Source organism: Mytilus californianus, unplaced genomic scaffold, assembly GCF_021869535.1.
Source record: "Mytilus californianus isolate M0D057914Y unplaced genomic scaffold, xbMytCali1.0.p SCAF_3, whole genome shotgun sequence".
Lineage (NCBI taxonomy): Eukaryota > Metazoa > Mollusca > Bivalvia > Mytilida > Mytilidae > Mytilus > Mytilus californianus.
The window spans coordinates 114,316,757-114,336,427 of record NW_026262679.1 but is presented as its reverse complement, the minus strand read 5'-3'; the positions used below and the strand labels follow the sequence as shown (position 1 = coordinate 114,336,427).

Sequence of the window (19,671 nt, the reverse complement as noted above, 5' to 3'; positions counted from 1 at the left end):
AAATTTAGCTCCAAGGCTATCAAAATGATAAATATAGAAACATGATTAAAACTGGGACATAATATGTTAGTCCCAGATTAAAGTGCTCACTTTAAATGAACATTTATTATTTTTCAATATACTGATTGTAGCATTTAAATCCGTCCGGTAGTAAAATTTATTCCCCAGACTTTTTTTCCTAGGTAATCGATATAAAAATAAGGAGACTGTGGTATGATTGCCAACGAGACCGTGAACTATACTGTGACCACTGAGAGTTCAAATGAAGTGGATGTAAGCAATGATAGGCCACCGTACAGTCTTCAATGATGAGAAAACCCCATACTGCATAGTCGGCTATAAAAAAGCAAGTTCATTACCATAATTTTACTAGAAAAGTAAGTCCTAGGATTTTTCCTAGAAAAATAAGTCCATAGCTAGTAAAATATGTCTGGCGCTTATTTTCCTTTGAATTTTCAAACTTGTAGAATATTTGAATAATGAAAACACCTAAAACATGATCTTCCGCGCAACTGGTGGTTTTTCCAGGAAAAATTTGACATCTCAAAGCAAATGTCTCCACGTCACAATGTCTCATGACGCGTCCCCCCTCCCTCACCCCGAATGACTACAGGTCACCCGGTCAGTTCATTCATAAAATCAAAATTTGAAACTCGTCTATTTTCTAGTTTTAAAAGACCTTGTTATCAACTTTTCTAGGAAAAAAGTCCACATAAAATTCATTTCTTAAGATATTGCTCAAAATTATTTTCTAATTTGAATAATTGTTATTTCTAAAGTAAAATAAAGATTATAAACACGATAACAGTGAGTCTGTACGTGATATTAAATATCTTAGGAAAAAATGTCCAGAGTACTATTAAAAAATATCCATCAATTTAATAAAATAATGAAAGATTAACTGTTACAAAAAGTAATGAAAAATAACAATTTAAAAACATTCAATTGTTTACACATAAATGATTTATTTCAGCACAAAGAATTTTCCTATTGAAATAAAGGACATTGACATGTTTACCAAGGAATATAAGCACATGGATATGAATACGTACTGGACAATGATACATTACTGACATCGAACACTAAAAATACTGGTAAATTCTGTAACAATGGACTTTAATACTAACAGTTTGTGTCTGCTTGGACAAATTTTACCAAGAATAATTTATCTCTATACCTGTAAAAACACAGGCTTAGGGCATGGACCGGACCCCCCTTTTTATTTTTATTTTGTCCTGTTGGTCATTAAAAAAATGAAAATAAAAGTATGTAAATTGTTTGCGTCCGAAGCGCTTTTCTGGATTTATACCTTCATCGGGAAGGCTCAAAACAAAATATTTGAAAGCCAATGATGTATTAGAACCGAAACATGTGAAGAACTTTTAACCAACATAAAATAATTGCCAACAGCAATCTAGGGTCTCCTTTGCCTGAGGAAAATGGAACCTTAGTTTCTTAATAATTTCTAAATTTACACTTAAGTAAATTAATATTATCAGCTGGAGCGTCAGGTGGTCTACACCAGCTTCATAGGTAGTGATGTTTTGCTTTGTGGTTGATTCTACAGCAGGTAGATGCTGATCCATTTCATACTTTCTTGAAGAGTACTGATCCGAGGTAAGTTTTTACTAGCAACGTTGTGCGTCATCCGTTTCCAATTCTGTCAATACGATATATGTCACAATCTAAGCATTCTGGTATAATTTCTTTTGTCATGATGTTGGACGTTTGGCTCAAGTAGGATATACGGTACTATAGTTCCGGCTTTTATAATAAATTTATACGCGTATGTATTCATGGGCAATAAATGTATTCAAATTATACAATGAAAAAAAAAAAATGACTGGTAGACATGTTGACAATGTATTAAAAATGCAAATATGTTTATGGTTGACTAGTTGACAGGTTGACAAGTCGACAAGTTGACAATGTTAAAAATGTAAATACTTTCATGGTCGACTGGTCGACAGGTTGACAGGTTGACAAGTAGAAAATTTAATATAGTTACTGCGAACCAAATGAAAGTCTTCCACAGAGTCGTCTGCTCTTGACCAGGGTATTTAAACTTTTGTCTTGTCCTATTGAATAAATACAATAGCTATTGTCCTCTGTGTAGTTTTTTCAATGGGACCTTTAAATTTCTTCTAGGAGAAATCTATCACTCATTGATTAATTTACCTGACCAAAAAATTCTTGTTTTTTTGGGGAAATAGTTGTATACAATATTGTATTTAATCAATATCAATAATATATTTTCAATCTGTTCAATATAAACACTGATTTAATTATAAAAAGTTTATTTCTGACAAAATTTTTAGTATTGTTCCAATGAATTTGCATGTTTTTGTTGTTGTTCAGTTATAGAATACATTTATCAAGACCTTAATTTAATCACAATAATTTTCAAGTTTTTATTTGTCAAACACACAAAAAAAAGCAAATTTTATTGCGAACCCAATGAAAGTTTTCCACAGTGCCATCTCTATCTTGACCAGGTATTTAAACTTTTGCAAGTTCACCTGTCCTATTGAATAAATACAATAGCTATTGTTCTCTGTGTAGTTTATTTGATGGGACCTTTAAATTTCTTCTAAGAGAAATCTATCATTCATTGATTAAATTACCTGAGTAAAAAAAAATTCTTATATATAGACAAAAATACTTTTTTCATTCAGTTTTTAAAATATAAACATTGATTCAATCATAAAAAGTTAATTTCTAACAAAAGTTTTATCAATGTTCCTATTGAAATTTGATTTTTTTTTGTTTAGTTATAGAATACATTTAAGAAGATCTTAATTTGAAACATCATTATTTTCAAGTTCTTATTCATGTCAAACAATTTTTTTTTTAAAAGGAACAATGTTGAAAGTTTTGTCAGAAATCAACTTTTCTTTTTATGATTGAATCAATGTTTATATTAAACTGAATGAAAATATATTATTAATATTGAATAAGTACATCATCACACGCAGTTAATGAGTATAAAAAAAGTATTTTTGTCTACATATAAGATCATTTTTTTACTCGGGTAATTTAATCAATGAATGATAGATTTCTCTTAGAAGAAATTTAAAGGTCCCAGAGAATAAACTACACAGAGAACAATAGCTATTGTATTTATTCAATAGGACAGGTGAACTTGCAAAAGTTTAAATACCTGGTCAAGATAGAGATGGCACTGTGGAAAACGTTCATTGGGTTCGCAATAATAGGGAAAATATAAAAAAAATGGTTCAGAAATCAACTTTTAATTTTTGAATCAGTGTTTATACTGAAACTATTAAAAATGAATTATTGACATTGAATAAACACAACATCACATGTAGTTTTTTTTGAGTCCTTATTTAGCATTTGTACATGTATTTTCATTTTTGACAGTTCAATTTTTTGTTCAGGTAAATTAATCAGTGAGTGATAGATTTCTCTTGGAAGAAATTTAAAGGTCCCATCAAATAAACTACACAGAGAACAATAGCTACTGTATTTATTAGATGGGACAAAAGAACTTACAAAAGTTTAAATCGACAGGTAACTTGCAGGTGAATCTGTGGAAAAGTATCATTGGGTTCGCAATAAAATTGAAGTTATGGTTGACAAGTCGACAGGTTGACAATTTGAAAGAATTTATCTAGTGTAAAATAGTATTATTGGTGACTGGTAGACAGGTCGACAAGTCGACTGGTTGACAATTTGACGGGGAGAAATGAACACTTTAATAGTGGTTAACAGGTTGACAGTCAACAGGTTGACAGGTCGACAGGTCGACAGTACCATTTATCCTACTTGACCCGGACGTTTTGCATTAGTCGCATTCGACCAACCGGGGAAAATCTCCATTTCTTAGGAATGGTAAGCAGAACCTACTCCAAAAAATGGGCCCGTTGTGTTGCTTATGGTAATTTCAAATTTATTGATAATTAAGTCTCATTCCGCGAAGTCACAATCGAGGAATGGAGGACGGGATAAATTTGAGTTTCGACGATTGGAACAAACCCGTAGTCATTTGTGACACAGAAAATCAACCCATTTGTGATGGCGAACGTAAAACTTTCAAAGGGATAACTTCAACTGTACTACTTGGAACCCTAATAGCTTCCGTGTAAGCAGCAACCCTATATCAACGAAATCTTCATGGAAAACTCAAGATCTGGAATATCGTATCATCTCGAGGATATATATATATACTCCATATGCAGAAAATGCTTTAATGTTGCTACATAATAAATATGAAAAGTTCTCAGTTGGAATGTTAAAATCATCTCCTTCGTCGTAAAGTTTTGTTCTCAACCGAACTTCATTGTCAGTTTCTAGATATAAGTCAAGATAAAAAGCAGACTTTTCTATGTCTGTGATATCGTTTATTTCTATTTCGATGGGAAAGTCGTTCAACATAGATACTAAACTTTGATATTTTTAGAGCGAGGACAACGTCTACATAGCGGAAAATGATGTTGAAGGGTAATTAGCTTCTCTACATTTTTCATGAGAAGCTGCTGTATGAAATCTGTCTCATATGAGTAAAGCAACAAGTCGACAAGAAGAAAAACACAGTTGGTTACCATAGGAATGCCGATTATTTATTAAAAAAAACTCGTCCTCCCAAAGGAACAAAAAGGTTGTCAATAAAAAAAACCATCGACTTGAAGATATCAGTTTCAGAGACTTTTTTGTTTTAGTGTTTTTTTTTTTATCTAAACAGTATGATTTATCCCTTTTTAAAAAAGATATTTGTAACCCGGCTGGTCATCTTTTTTAATAAAACAAAGTTTGACATTTTGTTCAATCTGTAAAGGTTTAGGATTGGAAGTACTAGTGTAAAGGGTAGACAATTCAAATATTTTGATACTATTGCAAGAGGGAAGCTATTAAGATTGTATGTACTCTAACAAATCTTTGCAATTTTTTAGTATCTAAATCTGATTCACATTGCCTCTAGAGTAGGAAGTTTCACAGTAAGTCTGAAGCCCGGCTTTGACTGCTTATGAAATCGATGTTCAAATTTCGAAAGAGGGTTCTTGGAGTACTTGGAAGAACTTGGAATATAACGTGATGCATTTAATATGAGTTGGAATGAGTGACCAAACATGGAATGGAGTAAGAGATTCCTGAATGATCAAAAGCATAAATACAAGTCATCACAGTGGCATAATGCAACTATCGCTATACCATAGGGACCTCGAACCGATATTGATTGTTCTGTTTATAACCGATTTACCCTGATAGATGGACTCTTAAGTATGTTTATAGCCGTTGACAAAATAAACATCGTACATTAAAATCCATCCCTTAAGGATGTAGCCATAGTACAAAACGAGGTAACAACTTTATATTTAGATGGAGTGATAAATGGATGTTACTCTTCCATCCTCACAAATACTATGGCAAACTGCTACCAGTATCAACGAAAAAAGAGCAAAAATGTGAGAAACAAGATATCAACATACGACGGTTTAGAAACAAGATATCAACATACGACGGTTTAGAAACAAGATATCAACATACGACGGTTCAGAAACAAGATATCAACATACGACGGTTCAGAAAAAATACTCAAATATAAGGAAAGTGATAAGGGAGTGGATATAGATTCTAAGATTAAATTCGATAACTTGTTAGAATTTTCCGAAGATTATTTACGTACATAGATAACTAAATATTTTGTTTGTTATTCAAAACATAAATGTTTCCTCAATTAGAGTATGCAAGCAGATTGTGGAGCCCATCTAAGAAAAAAGGACATCGACTCAATTGGAAATGCACAACAAAGAGCCTTGAGAATGCTTTCTAATTTGAAGGATCTTATTTACGAGCAAAGTCTTTAACTGTTGTAATTACAACGCTTGTATATCGTAGACACGGATGTCAAGTTGGTTCAATATTCAACATTCAACATGCAACATTCAAATATTTTTTTTTTGGGGGGGGGGGGGTTTCATTCATTTTCAACATTCAACATTCGATTTCAACATTCAACGTTCAAATTTTTTTTTTTTGGGGGGGGGGGGTTTCATTCATTTTAAAAATTCAACATTCAAAATTTTTTTTTTTGTTAAACTTTTTTTTCAATTTTTTTTCATTTTTTTTTTCAACTTTCGTTTTTCAACATTCAACATTCGTTTTCAACATTCAACATTCGTTTTCAACATTCGATTTTCAACTTTCAACATTCGTTTTCAACATTCAACATTCGTTTTCAACATTCAACATTCGTTTTCAACATTCGATTTTCAACTTTCAACATTCGTTTTCAACATTCAACATTCGTTTTCAACATTCAACATTCGTTTTCAACATTCGATTTTCAATATTCAACATTCGTTTTCAACATTCAACATTCGTTTTCAACATTCGATTTTCAATATTCAACATTCGTTTTCAACAATCAACATTCGTTTTCAACATTCAACATTCGTTTTCAACATTCAACATTCGTTTTCAACAATGACCTAAAAAAGTTTGAACATATGTATTCGCATTCCGACTTTTTAAATGCCCATTTAATTAGGTGTATGAATTTTTTCTTAATAAGAATATGAGGCAAAGTGGTATATAGGGCAAACACACAGCAAATCGCACAGTAACACTCAGTTTGAAAGAAGAAAGAGTCAGATGTTATAATAGGTAACAGAAGAAAAATAAGCAAAATGACAATGATAAACATAAATTAACAGAAGACTACAAGCAGTTACTGACATGTAAGCTCCAAACTGCAATTAAACTGATTGAAAGATTATTTCTTCATCATGTGAAAATCAACCACAATACCTGTCGTTGGGGGTTTTGTATCATGCCATGATAAATCCTACAAGAAAAGAGCATAACAAGTATCATGCCAACAACTGGTTTCAGAATAAATGTGTTTATCTATGATGCAAAGACCCTATGAGAGAATCAATATTATTCCCAAAAAATTACCCTTATTCATGCAGCAACACTTTATCTTAACCAAAACTGAATATAACAGCATATGCACTTGTACAAAAATCAGAAATTCGTCAATATGAAAACCTGAAGTGATTCTGTTCTGTACACATGTCTGTCAGTTCATATGCAATTCCCATCTCCTTCAAAACAATTATGATATTCTGTACCAATTTTCAATGCACAGCTATAGCGTTGTTGACATTTAGCAACACATTCCTCTAAAACTTTTGCTAAGAGTCTAGAACTTGAAGTGATCCTGATGTGATCTTTTGCTCTGTTTTAAAGGCCTCAGTGTGGTTTTGTGTTTAATACTAAGAGCAGCAATAACAACCTGTTCCTTCGCTTTGTTTTGTCATTTCTGTGTACATAGGGATTTATTTTATGTTATGAAGTAATACACTATATCAAATCTTTGCTATTTCAGATAACTTGAGTTATCTGTAAACGTTCATAATATTCATTTAGATGTGAACAAATCTTCTTTATATCTGCAATCTGTCCTATTAACATTAACTGCAGAGCATATGTAACTAAAAAGTACATGCAATTTTGTGTTAGAATATATATATATCCTGTTAACAGGAAGTTGAAGGAGGGTGAATTTTAAACTGCATTACTCAGTATAGCATGTTCATATGAAGACTGATGATTTTCAGGAAACTCTTGATTTGTAGTTCCTCAGAAAACTGTGATGGATTTGCTTATTACAGACGGACATACAGAGGTAAAACAGTATAAAAATCTAAATACTGATGTCCAACAGACCGATTAATGTCTGAAGAATGTTATTTGGTACATATATTAACCTTTTCGATTTTTGAACATAAATCCCCCCAAAAAGACCTTGTCATACCTTCTCCTTTCGTTACATGAATTTGAATTACTTTGTGAAAGTATTTCAATACTAGTACTAAAAACCACTTGTTGTAAAATGTCACCATAGTGAATCCATATTTTCATGATTACTATTCTTACATTATTCCCGACAATTGTGGTCAGGTGGCTATATTTGTGGACCATTTAAATACATGGTTTGCTCATCAAAATTGATTTTTTCTTACGGAATAAAACGAGATGAGGATCTCAAATGTTTAATTTTCTTTTATCTACTACAATAACCTCCATTGCAAGTACAATAAATTTGATTTTGATTTGTGGTGTTTTAACGCCACTTTTAAGCACCGCTTTTGGGCTATTTCGTGTCGGCCAGTTTTTATTGGTGGAGGAAGCCGGAGTGCCCGGAGAAAACCACCGATCTTCGATAGGAAAACTGACAATCCTAGTCAATTAAGATTGGAGTCGAGTGCACCCGCACGAGCGGGGTTCGAACTCACAACCTCAATGTTGACTGGCTAGTGATTACAGTAGTAACTACTTAGACCACTCGGCCACCGAAGCCCCGCAAGTACAATAAAAAATAATCTAATGAATGAACAGCATGAAAGAGTTACAAAATGTTTTTTCTCTCTCTCAATTTGATGATTTTAATCACTGTTTTCTTCATTTTCCTCTAATGTCATTTTCACTCCTCTTCCAATGCTTATGATATATATCTTTGCCAACTTGTATCTGAAAAGGGAAAAGTGCAAAATAACACTGTTCAGATTTCACTGTTATCATTTTTTCCAAGTCCAATAATTAGGTCAAATATAGGTCAACCATAACATAATATGTACAATATACATGCATTGCAACTGGTGGTATTACGTTAATACAAGGTTCGTATTATCCATAGAGAAAAATGAATAAAGAGTTGAATAATGACGGATGTCAAGTTGGTTCAATATTCAACATTCAAATTTTTTTTTTTTTTTTTTTGGGGGGGGGGGGGTTCATTCATTTTCAACATTCAACATTCGATTTCAACATTCAACATTCAAATTTTTTTTTGGGGGGGGGGGGGGGGTTTCATTCATTTTCAACATTCAACATTCAAAATTGTTTTTTTTGTTAAACTTTTTTTTCAATTTTTTTTCATTTTTTTTTTTTTCAACTTTCGTTTTTCAACATTCAACATTCGTTTTCAACATTCAACATTCGTTTTCAACATTCAACATTCGTTTTCAACATTCGATTTTCAACTTTCAACATTCGTTTTCAACATTCAATATTCGTTTTCAACATTCAACATTCGTTTTCAACATTCGATTTTCAATATTCAACATTCGTTTTCAATATTCAACATTCGTTTTCAACATTCGATTTTCAATATTCAACATTCGTTTTCAACATTCAACATTCGTTTTCAACATTCAACATTCGTTTTCAACAATGACCTAAAAGAGTTTGAACATATGTATTCGCATTCTAACTTTTTAAATGCCCAATTAATTAGGTGTATGAATTTTTTCTTAATAAAAATATGAGGCAAAGTGGTATATAGGGCAAACACACAGCAAATCGCACAGTAACACTCAGTTTGAAAGAAGAAAGAGTCAGATGTTATAATAGGTAACAGAAGAAAACTAAGCAAAATGACAATGATAAACAGAAGACTACAAGCAGTTACTGACATGTAAGCTCCAAACTGCAATTAAACTGATTGAAAGATTATTTCTTCATCATGTGAAAATCAACCACAATACCTGTCGTTGGGGGTTTTGTATCATGCCATGATAAATCCTACAAGAAAAGAGCATAACAAGTATCATGCCAACAACTGGTTTCAGAATAAATGTGTTTATCTATGATGCAAAGACCCTATGAGAGAATCAATATTATTCCCAAAAAATTACCCTTATTCATGCAGCAACACTTTATCTTAACCAAAACTGAATATAACAGCATATGCACTTGTACAAAAATCAGAAATTCGTCAATATGAAAACCTGAAGTGGTTCTGTTCTGTACACATGTCTGTCAGTTCATATGCAATTCCCATCTCCTGCAAAACAATTATGATATTCTGTACCAATTTTCAATGCACAGCTATAGCGTTGTTGACATTTAGCAACACATTCCTCTAAAACTTTTGCTAAGAGTCTAGAACTTGAAGTGATCCTGATGTGATCTTTTGCTCTGTTTTAAAGGCCTCAGTGTGGTTTTGTGTTTAATACTAAGAGCAGCAATAACAACCTGTTCCTTCCCTTTGTTTTGTCATTTCTGTGTACATAGGGATTTATTTTATGTCATGAAGTAATACACTATATCAAATCTTTGCTATTTCAGATAACTTGAGTTATCTGTAAACGTTCATAATATTCATTTAGATGTGAACAAATCTTCTTTATATCTGCAATCTGTCCTATTAGGTATAGAACCACTAATTAAGGCCCGGTCGGAAAGAACATACAAGAAAGTAGTACATATTTTAAACAAAATAGTTCCTACGCATAGCTGTATCTTTGTCAATAGGTGGAATATTTGGGTAGTTTTAGTATCAAATGAAAGCTTGGGGACTTGGGATCACTGTAGAACCCGTGTTGAAAGTTTCTTTTGAATAATAAAGAAGTATATACAATTTTAATAGGAGGGCACATTTGCCCTGTTGTTCAGATCAGAAGTACCTGTTTTTGTACTATCAAACTTCCGGGAACCAGTACGCTCTAAAATGCAATTAAAGGTATGTTGAATTTTTCAGCACAAGTCAGGATAAGGTATAGTTTTGACATGAAATAACTGCTACTTTATTTGAACTTAAGACAAATTAGCCATTAATGCTTGAAATTGCAGAATTTAACATAGAAAGCAATGGGGCTATGAATTAGTGGTTTTATACCATTAACATTAACTGCAGAGCATATGTAACTAAAAAATACATGCAATTTTGTGTTAGAATATATATATATCCTGTTAACAGGAAGTTGAAGGAGGGTGAATTTTAAACTGCATTACTCAGTATAGCATGTTCATATGAAGACTGATGATTTTCAGGAAACTCTTGATTTGTAGTTCCTCAGAAAACTGTGATGGATTTGCATATTACAGACGGACATACAGAGGTAAAACAGTATAAAAATCTAAATACTGATGTCCAACAGACCGATTAATGTCTGAAGAATGTTATTTGGTACATATATTAACCTTTTCGATTTTTGAACATAAATCCCCCCAAAAAGACCTTGTCATACCTTCTCCTTTCGTTACATGAATTTGAATTACTTTTTGAAAGTATTTCAATACAAGTACTAAAAAACCACTTGTTGTAAAATGTCACCATAGTGAATCCATATTATCATGATTACTATTCTTACATCATTCCCGACAATTGTGGTCAGGTGGCTATATTTGTTGACCATTTAAATACATGGTTTGCTCATCAAAATTGATTTTTTCTTACTGAATAAAACAAGATGAGGATCTCAAATGTTTAATTAGAGAAACTAAAAAAGTTTGAACATATGTATTCGCATTCCGACTTTTTAAATGCCCATTTAATTAGGTGTATGAATTTTTTCTTAATAAGAATATGAGGCAAAGTGGTATATAGGGCAAACACACAGCAAATCGCACAGTAACACTCAGTTTGAAAGAAGAAAGAGTCAGATGTTATAATAGGTAACAGAAGAAAACTAAGCAAAATGACAATGATAAACATAAATTAACAGAAGACTACAAGCAGTTACTGACATGTAAGCTCCAAACTGCAATTAAACTGATTGAAAGATTATTTCTTCATCATGTGAAAATCAACCACAATACCTGTCGTTGGGGGTTTTGTATCATGCCATGATAAATCCTACAAGAAAAGAGCATAACAAGTATCATGCCAACAACTGGTTTCAGAATAAATGTGTTTATCTATGATGCAAAGACCCTATGAGAGAATCAATATCATTCCCAAAAAATTACCCTTATTCATGCAGCAACACTTTATCTTAACCAAAACTGAATATAACAGCATATGCACTTGTACAAAAATCAGAAATTCGTCAATATGAAAACCTGAAGTGGTTCTGTTCTGTACACATGTCTGTCAGTTCATATGCAATTCCCATCTCCTGCAAAACAATTATGATATTCTGTACCAATTTTCAATGCACAGCTATAGCGTTGTTGACATTTAGCAACACATTCCTCTAAAACTTTTGCTAAGAGTCTAGAACTTGAAGTGATCCTGATGTGATCTTTTGCTCTGTTTTAAAGGCCTCAGTGTGGTTTTGTGTTTAATACTAAGAGCAGCAATAACAACCTAATCTTTTTAGAGGGGTACCAATAAGGGTTAAAGAGGTATGTTTGTTATATAATTTTCTATCATATAATGATCAAGAAAGACAACTGACAATTCTAAACTGAGCCAATGTGTTACACAAAAACTAGTCAATATTAAAAACTAAAGAGGTCGTCTGCTTCGAAATTTTGCAGCTTTAAATTTGGTTAGACGGTTCAATATCGTCCTGCTATTAAACATCCTGATGACTTACCAAGTCTTGGCTCCCTTTAGTGCTATATGTCCCTAACTCTTCTCTTAATTTTTAAGAAACTTAAGTTACAATTTTATTAATTTAGGTCTTTTTAAAAATTGTAATACCGTGTACACAATAACTTTTGAAAATTAGATTTAAAGATTCATAATACATATCAACATCATCACAATTAACCTGATCCGACCACTGCATCCGAAAACTGAATGTTCCATCTTTTAAGATTTGGTCTATTCTTTTTTTTTTGCTTGAAGAAGACAATTTTGAAACTTGCAGTTAATGAACTTTTGATCTCACTCTGAATAATCTAGTGATAATTGGTTGATCCGGACAGAAAATTACATATAATTATCCTATGATGTTTTATGGCTGTTTTAGTTGACCTCCGACTTCACATAAATACACAACAATTTTAAATGTGTTTATTAAAATGGAATAAAGAATAAATAAATCAATTAAGATAAGAAGATACCAAGAGGTTGATAAAAGTTCATAAGTCGTAATACAGCCATCACCATGAGCAAAAACAGGAAAAAACAGACAATACAAATAGTTGTTACCACAAATTAATACTTTTTTTTTCATAGTTACAAAGATTTGGTTTGGAAGTTTGGTTGTACCTGTAAAAAACATATTATCCACGGGATATCTTATCCTGATATGTACGGTGATACGGTTAATAGAGCTCGAAAATTCATAAACAATCCATCTAAACTTATTGATCCTTTCAGTAAACTTATTTTTGAAGGGTATCAATTTAACATTGCATTAAGATCTTTGAACATTGAAATAAACATGTTATGATATCCATTTATGAACACTTATGGTTCTTCAGGTTGTCGATACTTTTACCCTAGAACGAAAAGTTGATATGCACTATTATTTTGTTCAAAGGTCAAAACATAGGGCTGTGCGACATATATTCAACATTTTTATGCCCCGAACTTCTAGGAGTTTAAACTTATACTAAAATTCTGTACTACCCCTACCTTCACTTTGGGCCTTTCTCAGAATTCAATATGAAAACCTGAAGTGGTTCTGTTCTGTACACATGTCTGTCAGTTCATATGCAATACTTCAACTTCCTGTTAACAGGATATATATATATTCTTACACAAAATTGCATGTATTTTTTAGTTACATATGCTCTGCAGTTAATGTTAATAGGACAGATTGCAGATATAAAGAAGATTTGTTCACATCTAAATGAATATTATGAACGTTTACAGATAACTCAAGTTATCTGAAATAGCAAAGATTTGATATAGTGTATTACTTCATGACATAAAATAAATCCCTATGTACACAGAAATGACAAAACAAAGCGAAGGAACAGGTTGTTATTGCTGCTCTTAGTATTAAACACAAAACCACACTGAGGCCTTTAAAACAGAGCAAAAGATCACACCAGGATCACTTCAAGTTCTAGACTCTTAGCAAAAGTTTTAGAGGAATGTGTTGCTAAATGTCAACAACGCTATAGCTGTGCATTGAAAATTGGTACAGAATATCATAATTGTTTTGCAGGAGATGGGAATTGAGTATTGTATTGCATATGAACTGACAGACATGTGTACAGAACAGAACCACTTCAGGTTTTCATATTGAATTCTGAGAAAGGCCCAAAGTGAAGGTAGGGGTAGTACAGAGTTTTAGTATAAGTTTAAACTCCTAGAAGTTCGGGGCATAAAAATGTTGAATATATGTCGCACAGCCCTATGTTTTGACCTTTGAACAAAATAATAGTGCATATCAACTTTTCGTTCTAGGGTAAAAGTATCGACAACCTGAAGAACCATAAGTGTTCATAAATGGATATCATAACATGTTTATTTCAATGTTCAAAGATCTTAATGCAATGTTAAATTGATACCCTTCAAAAATAAGTTTACTGAAAGGATCAATAAGTTTAGATGGATTGTTTATGAATTTTCGAGCTCTATTAACCGTATCACCGTACATATCAGGATAAGATATCCCGTGGATAATATGTTTTTTTACAGGTACAACCAAACTTCCAAACCAAATCTTTGTAACTATGAAAAAAAAAAAAAGTATTAATTTGTGGTAACAACTATTTGTATTGTCTGTTTTTTCCTGTTTTTGCTCATGGTGATGGCTGTATTACGACTTATGAACTTTTATCAACCTCTTGGTATCTTCTTATCTTAATTGATTTATTTATTCTTTATTCCATTTTAATAAACACATTTAAAATTGTTGTGTATTTATGTGAAGTCGGAGGTCAACTAAAACAGCCATAAAACATCATAGGATAATTATATGTAATTTTCTGTCCGGATCAACCAATTATCACTAGATTATTCAGAGTGAGATCAAAAGTTCATTAACTGCAAGTTTCAAAATTGTCTTCTTCAAGCAAAAAAAAAAAGAATAGACCAAATCTTAAAAGATGGAACATTCAGTTTTCGGATGCAGTGGTCGGATCAGGTTAATTGTGATGATGTTGATATGTATTATAAATCTTTAAATTTAATTTTCAAAAGTTATTGTGTACACGGTATTACAATTTTTAAAAAGACCTAAATTAATAAAATTGTAACTTAAGTTTCTTAAAAATTAAGAGAAGAGTTAGGGACATATAGCACTAAAGGGAGCCAAGACTTGGTAAGTCATCAGAATGTTTAATAGCAGGACGATATTGAACCGTCTAACCAAATTTAAAGCTGCAAAATTTCGAAGCAGACGACCTCTTTAGTTTTTAATATTGACTAGTTTTTGTGTAACACATTGGCTCAGTTTAGAATTGTCAGTTGTCTTTCTTGATCATTATATGATAGAAAATTATATAACAAACATACCTCTTTAACCCTTATTGGTACCCCTCTAAAAAGATTAATATAACATAGGTTTTTAATGAAAACTGCCTACTCCCGGAAACGACCTTTTGCTAAAAACATAACTATGCATTTCAGAATGACAGCATGTCACATGAAGATTACGCCAAGAACTGGATAATAGTTTCGCTTTCCCAAGGCATAATGACACTTTAATAGCGTTTTAATGTTTTTGAAACAGATGGGATGTTTTTTTTACAAATGTTAAAACTATATGAACGATTATCATTTATTATAAAATTAAGAAAAATAGTTTAAATAAGTATCATCAAAATACCAATCATTTGAAAAATAATTTTCCCTGCGCACAGATATACTTCTAGTTCAATAATGAAATATAACATCATTTTCTTTGTGTTTGTGATTGTTTCAATTAGAGAATGCCATTCTTGGTGCAGAGGGAACCAAGTTTCAGGTAATTAATTTTTTTTTATATACGCATGTATTGTGGAGTATTAACTGAGACAAGTGTAACTAAATCAATCTCATCTTATTTATTTTATATGTGAGGAATTACTGAATCCAGTAATATGAAACATGTCACCGGTACTCAATGAAAATGTAAATAAACTTCTCTATTAAAACTTTGTTATTTTTTTTTTTATGTGTGTGTTTGAAATTAAATTTAATTTCTTTGAGGTTTAATTTTATAGCATGGAAAATAAATTATGTTTCTAGTATTGTAAATTTGCCAAAAGAACACTACCTCTGTAATGGAGTGTTCGTCCGATTATAAATCTGATTTAGGGTTAATTCATGCTAGATTAATATGATATATAAGAATTTGAACATAGAATAAGCATTTAAATCAAACTAATGTTGGGCCACATACGCAGGAAAAAGGAAAATACATATCTATTACCAAAGCTATTCTAAATTTTCACAACACAAGGGTTACTGGGTAATAGAAGTAACGTGTTGTTTTCTTCCGACAGGCAATATACGGAAAAGTTGGGTGTCCGTTTGGCTTTGTGGGATGTATAAATACGTAGCCGATATACAGGACCTATTACAATATTTGCTAGATTTTTCTCGTGGTAAACATGCATGAAATATTTGCCACTTTCGTAAAGTAAACAAACAATCAATAAATCAATCTAAATTTTCAGTTAACATAACTTTAATTGTATATGAGGGCGCACGGGTTCCCAAAAGTTAGGTAATACAAAAACAGGTACTTCTGATCTGAGCAACATGGCAAATATGCCCTCCTAATACATGCTAATCAATTTTGTTTCGTGTTATATAGAATATATCTTGATTTAACAGAGGTTTTATTTTCTTTCAAGAAAATTCCTTTGGATGTTACTATGAAGGTAACTTCATACGAAAAGGAGAGACCATTAGTTTTTTTCCGCAGTGCGTATGGTGCAGATGTTCTAAAACAACGCTTGAATGCTGTTCGTAAGTCTTTAGACTCATCAACTGTTTTAACAAAAATCTTGCGATTAAAATTGATCGGAAGTCATAACTTACAACTAATTTCACTCAATTGTTTTTTTAAAGGGTCACAGGATAACTAACTATTAAAATTTGGAAACTCTCAATTTCGTGGATAAGAAAATGTTATTTTTTTTAATTGCCGACAGTAATGACACACCATCAACTGTCATTATCTATTTGCAACTGGGCGTGAAGCAAATAACAACCAATCAACAAGTCTTATTTGAATTTCTAAATGAATTGTTTTCTAACCTTACATGCAGTTTCTGGATTTGTGCAAATTTTCGTTCAAATAGTTTAATAAAATACGTGGGTGGTTTATTTATGTATAAACATGAGGCAATAGTGATACTGTTGATACTATATATAACGTTTTGAGATAATTATCTGGATTATGACAGAATTTTTTTTAATATATACAAAATACATGATATTTCATTCAAAAATTAACGTTCCGCAAAAAATAAACGATAGCTTCAAATAAGATTTGTGATAAATGTAAAACACAAAATGTATATAAAAACTTCAGTTATACCTTAAGTTTCTTCTAAATCAAACCAATGTATACACATTTAGAATTTCAAAACCAGACCAAAAACGAATAAAAAGAAATTAAAAACTAATATAAAAATAAGAAGATATGGTATGATTGCCAATGAAAATTCTCAAACAAAGACCAAGTGATAGCAACTATATATGTCTCCGTCCGGACAACATTTAACAATGAGCAAAACCAATACCGCATAACAAGCTATAAAAGGCCCCGGCATGACAAATGCAATACAATTCAAACAATAAAACAAACGGCCTGATTCATGTATAGAACAATAAACGAAAAACAAATAAGATATACTACAACAAAAGACAAACTCTGACATGCTGGTTCCTGGCTTTCGACAAGCACATACATAATGTGGTGGGGTTAAACATTTTTCAGGGCGCCCAATCCTTATACTAAGACAATGGTGTAACAACACAACATAAGAACAAACTATAAAAATCAATCGAAAAAGTCGTATCTAATCAGATCGATACAAAGCACAAAAACAACTAACAAAACACTAAAAACACATTTAGTATAGATTTAAGAGTACTCGCAGTTACTGATAGCTAGTTCAAAGCCAATAACGACTAATTAAAAAAATCATGTATCTAAGACTCAAATATCAATCAGTACATACCAAATGGATTTAGTATAAACACGTCATAAACAGTAAAAGAAAAACATGATCTTGTGCAATGCCGAAATATGTGTATCAACAGAATGTAGGATAATATTATTTGCATAAATTGTGGTGGACTGCTTTTCACTTTATTATACCTTTATTGAAGAAGTCTTTTCGATATCTTACGATTTTTTTTATCTCTTCCGTATGCTTTATAACAATAATACAAATAAATTTTTATCAGTGTCTTGAGCTGTGTTTAAACGATTTTGGGGTCGTTTTATGTGTGACATTTGTCTAAAAATTCCTAAAGACACTGATGATAATCTGCAATACATAAAAAAATTATGCGGAAGTTACCAAAGGGAATATCAAAACTGTTAAGTGTAGATAGAGCAATAAATAAAGGCAACAGTAGTATACCGCTGTTCGAAACTCATAAATCGATAGAGATAAAAACAAATCCGGGTTACAAACTAAAACTGAGGGAAACGCATCAAATATTAGAGGAGAACAACGACATAACAAAAACACAACATTAAAATGTAACACGCACAGAAACGAACTATAATATAATAATGGCCATTTTCCTGACTTGGTACAGGACATTTTAAGAAATGCCACACCTCCCGCTTTTATGGCAACGTCAAACACAACACCAAAACGACAACATCACATGACAGGACCACAATACAAATAAATGGGAGAACATATAGGACAAAGAAACACACAAATAATAGCTAACAAAAGGTACTAGGCTTAAAATTCAATACGCCAGAGGTGCGTCTCGTCCACGAATGACCAACCAGTGACGCTCAGATGATTAAAGTTTGAAAGTCAAAACAAGTACAAAGCTGAAGAGCACCGAGGACCAAAACTTCCAAAAAGTTGCGCCTAACACGGCCAGGGTTTTCTGCCTGGGACAAGAACATCCTTATTATTTAGAATAATTTATAATTTTGCAAATAGTAAATTTTATAAAATGACTATATAATAGATATACATGATAAAACCGAAGTGGGGACTAACTACAGAATAAAAACGGATACATTACATAAAACAACTTAATCCAACACATAAAAATACACAGCCGAGTTAGCCAAAGCCTCAACGCACAAAGTGACGTCACATTTGAAATTCTAAAAAACACAAAAAAAATCATGGCAAAAAAAAAAAAGAAGAAAAAACAAGCAACAGTCTTCAAAACACTACATAATAATCTAAAGACTAAGCAATACGAACCCTTTGGAAGAGTAGGTAGATCCTGCTCAACAAACCAATAATTATCTTTTAAATACAACTAGTAGTCATAGATAGCCTATGATCACCGTCTATTCAAATAATATACCTATATGGAAAGTAAAAATTGTAAATAGAAATATGTATGTATATATCATTGTAGAATAGGCATTGAAATAACAAGCGTGGGGCCGGAATGTAAAATTGTTCAGGATGGTTGTACCCAACGAGCAGTTTTAAAGTCGGATAGCAATAAAGAATGCTCTTCGGTTATGGGAGCAATTGGCAAGTAAAGCAGTTGGACCCTGATTCGTTATTGGTGGAAGCATTGTGGTATTTTGGGATTAAAGCCATGTACCAGACCGTATGACACTTTTAACATTATAAATATATATAAAAATATATATTAAAGAAGATATTGTATAGTTTTGTTGGATTATATATTTTTTTAACATAATAACACTACAAACCAGTAAAAGTCTGAAATGGCCTATATCTGTACTCGACTGTACTGATTTTTACTCGACCTGTCTGAAGTGGTCTGAAATTTACTTGATATTACTCGACTGTAGTCTGAAGCATACTTAACAGTCTGAACTTGAACTCGACGTTTACTCGACCGAAATTAATGCAGTAAATGGAGTTTCAGAATAATAACTCTAGAACCTTACACGG

General features: G+C 31.9%; 1 long non-coding RNA gene across 4 annotated transcripts in view; it reads left to right on the top strand.

The window, feature by feature from the left end:
• The window catches only part of LOC127735879 (uncharacterized), a 35,703-nt gene extending 16,278 nt beyond the window's left edge, over positions 1 to 19,425 (top strand). For 2 of the 4 annotated variants that reach the window (XR_007998633.1, XR_007998634.1), the window contains 4 exons: positions 974 to 1,094; positions 13,818 to 13,923; positions 16,438 to 16,552; positions 19,160 to 19,425. This is a non-coding gene — a long non-coding RNA (uncharacterized LOC127735879). The other 2 variants (XR_007998635.1, XR_007998632.1) reach the window with 2 other exon arrangements.
• The last annotated feature ends 246 nt before the right edge of the window (positions 19,426 to 19,671 follow it).